Raw genomic sequence first — 5,639 nt, 5'->3', positions numbered from 1 at the left:
TCTACGGGACTGATGACCACAGATGTTAAGTCCCATAGTGCTCAGAGCCATTTGAACCATTTGAACTGAAAGCAGCTGATGTTGTATAAAAATGTTGAAAAGCATAACTTATACAGCAGATGCTATTAATTTCTCACTCTGATATTTATCTGTGGGGGTGGGTGGGTTGTTTGGGGGGGAAGAGACCAAACAGCGAGGTCATCGGTCTCATCGCATTAGGTAAGAACGGGGAAGGAAGTGGACCGTGGCCTTTCAAAGGAGCCACACCGGCATTTGCTTGGAGCGATTTAGGGAAATCACGGAAAACCTAAATCAGGATGGCCGGACGCGAGATTGAACCGCCGTCCTCCCGAAAGCGTGTCCAGATTTATCTGTATTTTAAAAATTTTGTGTACACCCAGAATGTACAACTACAAGGCGCCACTGAAGTCAGTAGTTACAAGTGAGTCCCTGTGATTTATTATGGTAACATGGACATTAAAGAAAGGCGGGACATGGTAATGACAGAATGAGTGATCACCACGGACGGCAATGTATGATTTTCATTGTGCTCCTATGTTTGTCCACAAGGTTCGGTAAAGAGGTCTTGAGGCAAGACACTCCATTCCTTCACCAGCGTGGTTGACAAGAATTGGATGGTCGTTGATGTATGTGGACGTGCTGAAATGCTTCTCCCCAACTGATCCAATACGTGTTCTACGTGATTTAAGTCGGGGGAACGGCCAACCAAGCCATCCGCTGAATATTCCCTAATTCTAATAGCTCCTAATCCTGTGCTGTTCGACACAGTCGTGCGCTGTCATCCATGGAAATGAATCCAGGACCAAATGTACTGCAGAAAAGACGGACGTGGGGAAGGAGTACCGTGTAGCCTACAATAACGTTGACAGTTGAGTTTCCCGTGTTCGGAGATTTGGAGGTCAGTGCGCCGATGCAGCTTTATGCCTCCTCAAGCCGTAACACTTGTGGACTGGCGCACGCCTGCGCCAACACACCCTCCGGTACTAGAAAACATTGTATATCAGGCGCAGAACACTGCGCGCCAATGACAAGAGAAGACCAAGACACGCCTCCAGGCTACGCGCCGATAATGCCCCCTGGGCAGCGTGCATATAGTCCCCCGCAGCCGCCAACCCATCTGCCTCAATCGCTCAACCTCAGTACGTCGCATTGCACCTCAATACGTCACACTGTGCTCTAATCTACACACAGCGATAATCGTCGCCTGGCACCTTAGCTAGTTATGAGGGAATGTTAGTCTTTGAATACAGGGCGGTCCATTTATCGTGACCGGACCAAATATCTCACGAAATAAGGGTCAAACGAAAAAACTACAATGAACGAAATTTGTCTAGCTTGAAGGGGTAAACCAGATGGCGCTCTGTTTGGCCCGCTACATGGCACTGCCATAGGTCAAACGGATATCAACTGCGTTTTTTTCAATACGAACCCCAATTTTTATTACATATTCGTGTAGTACGTAAAGAAATATGAATTTTTTAGTTGGATCTGGTAATAATTACTAGCAGTTTCCTTCCTCACCATCTAGAACCGTCCTAAACGCTTAATTTGTTTTTATCTCAGAGTTTTACTACCACATAACTTGCTTAATAAGGTGTTATTGTAGTCTATTCTCCATCTTCCCCTACAGTTTTTAACCTCTACTGTTTCAAGAACCATACAAATTATTCTTTGATACTTTAACGCATGCCCTATCATTCTGTCCATTGTCAGTCTTTTACACATATCGCTCTCTTTGCCTATCTGCGGAAAACTCATCATTTCTTTATCTTAATACGGATTACCTTTTCTGAACAGTTTGCCTACCGCTATGCATATACCTTTAGAGCTGAGTTGGGGCTACTCGTGGCAGTTAGTGGTTCAAGGATCCTCTTGATCGTCTAAAATGCTTATGATCGTCGCTGGTACGTAGTTTTCTTTGTGAGAATAAGCAGTTTTTTGTAATCGCCAAAAGCTTCGCCGTTTAAATATCCCGATTGACAACAGGAATTCAACTCTTTCATGATGGCGGGATAATGACATCGCCATTGCCGGCCGAAGTGGCCGTGCGGATCTAGGCGCTGCAGTCTGGAACCGCGAGACCGCTACGGTCGCAGGTTCGAATCCTGCCTCGGGCATGGATGTGTGTGATGTCCTTAGGTTAGTTAGGTTTAACTAGTTCTAAGTTCTAGGGGACTAATGACCTCAGAAGTTGAGTCCCATAGTGCTCAGAGCCATTTGAACTTTTGATATCGTCAGTGACAAACAAACGCTCAAAGCAATCTTTGTTAGATTTCTTTATTGTGTGGGTCAATACCGTCAATGTATCGTCTAAATGAGAGAACTATTCAAATCATCACAGGCTGTCAGTTCTATTCCTGTAATACTCCGTACATATAAAATATATTACTGGCCAGTTACGGCCTTATGTCATTATCAAATGTATGATATTGGTGATGTATGTGTCACATTTAAAATTGTTTGTTTCGTGTTACGTTCCCACAATACACTTGTCGAAAATTACAGACGTAGTATTCTCCGTACCAATCAGTTCACAAAGACATCTGTCACAACACGTTATGTAGGCATAACTGATTCTGCATATCAGAGATAGGACAGTGTTTTGGTAGGTTTCTGGAGGTGTGTGGCGTTAGATGCCTACGCACAGGTCGTAAATGACGGGCCGCTGATTAGCGTATGCGGTGATTGCGCCCGATAGCGAACCAGATGGGTTCCATAGGATTTACATCAGGCGAATTTGGTTGCCGAGACACCAAGTGAGTTCAGTATAATGCTCCTCAAATCACTGTAGCACGGTTCTAGCTCCGAGACGAGGACAATTATACCGCTCAAAGATGACATCGCCGTCTGGGGAAAAAAGTTGCAGGTGATTCGCAGATGTCAGCGTGTCTTCGATTAATACCACAGGTCCCATGCAAGCGCAGGAGAATGTTCAAATGATTCAAATGGCTCTGAGCACTATGGCGCTTAACATCTGAGGACATCAGTCACTAGAACTTAGAACTACTTAAACCTAACTAACCTAAGGACATCACACACATCCATGCCCGAGGCAGGATTCGTACCTGCGACCGTAGCGGTCGCGCGGTTCCAGACTGAAGCGCCTAGAACCGCCCGACCACACCGGCGGGCGCAGGAGAATGTCTCCCACGGTATAATACTGCTCCCTCCAATTTTTGTCAGTGGCGCGGTGCACCTTTCGAGCCGTCGTTCACATCGTTGACGGCATTTGTGGATACAGCCTAGTGTAGCGAAAATGTGGATCACGTGAAAACCTGACACGTTTCCATTGATCGACGACTGAATCCCGACGGTCACGTGCCCACTGTATTCGCAAATGACGATGTTGTTGGGTCAACATGTGAACACGTAGGGGTAGCTTGCTACAATATACTTGCGCGTGCACCAGCATTGCGCTCTTTCGGCAGAGATGCTACAAATCCAATCTATCCTACTTTACAGAGCAAACAGGTCTCTGAACCCGGTAATTCCACTGCCCTTCTACCTCTTTCTGTAAATACTCACGACAGGAGCCCGTGAACTTTGACCGGTTTCAGCTATTTCGAGAAACTCGTTCACAGCCGTAATAATAATCTGCCCTTTGTCAAAGTCTCTTATCTCAATGAATTTCCTCATTTGCAGCCCATATCTTCGCTAGGGCGATCCCCCGTCCGAGTCTACTCCACTTATTTGCTTTTGTTACCGCGTCACGTGCCCGCAACGTCACCAAGCGGTATCCAAAGTCGCTGTGGGCAGTAGTCATAATATTTTGGCTTATCAGTGTAAATCGTCCGCAGTTGACTGACGTAAAATGGCTGTTACGGTGCCTAACTTCTTGTGGCGTAAGAGTTGTTGAAGGATCGCCTTATTTCTCTGCAGAAGCTTAAAACGTGTCAAGGAAGTTCACACTGAAAACGTAACGGTGTGTTGTTCTCATTTCTCCAAATGTCTCTCCTTCTGCGGGGCATTGCACTTCGTTGAGGAGCTGGTTACACCTACGTCGGTCGGATGCTGCGATGTTGTTTGCATAGCACAGTTGTCGCAAGTTACAGTGTAATCCCAGAGATATTGTACATCTTATTGTTAGGGTGTGCTTTATAGCTATACTTCTCACTTCATATTATGTACAAAATGCTGATTGCAGATTGTTTTCTCGTAGTTGTGACCCAACATCCCTCAACATCTTATCAAGGTATGGGATACGGGAATAAGAAGCACTGTCGAGCATGCGAAATTATGCGATAATCAAAGTGATTATGTTGTTCTCGGTCTTTTAAAATATTCCATTTTCAATGTTGTCAACGAAATTGGACTCACAACCATTATAGGATACGATGTACTGAATCAGCTGATATTCTTTATCCCTTGCTTCCTTACAAAGGGGAACGCTGTAGCTTCTATACAAAAATGCCATAAAGGCGTTCATCTTACTACCTCTTGACTTGTGGGGTCGACATTTACAGCTGCTATCTCTTGCATTCTCGGTTCGACATTTCTGGCGGCCACACATTGCTGTATCTCTATCTGGCGTATGACAGAAGCCAACTCACAGTCGTCATCCACAACTGCTACAGGAACCGCATTCGGCAGTGGATCATACCCCTTCCATGCGACTATTTTTCTGTTCCCTTTCCTCGATTAGTTGGTTGGTGGTTAGTGGTTAACGTCCCGTCGACAACGAGGTCATTAGAGACGGAGCGCAAGCTCGGGTTAGGGAAGGATTGGGAAGGAAATCGGCCGTGCCCTTTCAAAGGAACCATCCCGGCATTTGCCTGAAACGATTTAGGGAAATCACGGAAAACCTAAATCAGGATGGCCGGAGACGGGATTGAACCGTCGTCCTCCCGAATGCGAGTCCAGTGTGCTAACCACTGCACCACCTCGCTCGGTTTTCCTCGATTAGCTGGCACTTGATGATTTCTTCTCTTGCTCTGACAACCCTTACGAGAAGATGTCTTGTGCGGTTTCTTTCATCAAGTGTGGGATTTTGTCAGTGTCTGCCTTATTTGCACTCACAGTGCAATAGCCCCAAAACATTCTATATGTAGCTCTGTGTCATTTCGAGTGGTTCAAATGGATGGCTCTAAACACTGTGAGACTTAACATCTGAGGTCATCAGTCCCCTAGTCTTAGAAACTACTTAAACCTAACTAACCTAAGGACATCACACACATCCATTCCAGAGGTAGGATTCGAACCTGCGACCGTAGCAGCAGCGCGGTTCCGGACTGAAGCGCCTAGAACCGCTCGGCCACAACGGCCGGCTCGTCATTTCTCAGTGTCATTGGGCCCTGTTTTTCCAGTTTTTCTTCGTGTAAGCAGACTCACTGTTGATTGCCTTCAAATTTTTTCTTCAGTTCAGCTTGGAATTTTGTCCCTTATGTTGAGCTTCTCTTCGTTGTTCTCGAACTACTGCTGTGCTGTGCCGTCCAAGTAAACGCATACATTTGCCAAACCCATCATGTCACCCCAACTGTGGTATCTGGTGATCCTGAGAATCCTTTGAGCATTTGCATCCGTCTCTGGAAGACACTCATGGATGCCCTAATGGACATCTGGCTTACTGCTATTTGGAAAGCCATCTGCCTCCCAGTACGCTGAATAGACAGATGTTAGGA

At 45.9% G+C, this 5,639-nt stretch overlaps 1 non-coding gene across 1 annotated transcript; it reads right to left on the bottom strand.

The window, feature by feature from the left end:
- Nucleotides 1-4,834: 4,834 nt before the first annotated feature.
- Trnaa-cgc lies at nucleotides 4,835-4,907 on the bottom strand. The gene has a single exon. It is a non-coding gene; the product is annotated as a tRNA-Ala (tRNA).
- Between the last annotated feature and the right edge of the window lie 732 nt (nucleotides 4,908-5,639).

The sequence above is a fragment of the Schistocerca americana genome, chromosome 3, assembly GCF_021461395.2.
Source record: "Schistocerca americana isolate TAMUIC-IGC-003095 chromosome 3, iqSchAmer2.1, whole genome shotgun sequence".
Classification (NCBI taxonomy): Eukaryota; Metazoa; Arthropoda; class Insecta; order Orthoptera; family Acrididae; genus Schistocerca; species Schistocerca americana.
This window is presented reverse-complemented; position numbering and strand designations above follow the sequence as displayed.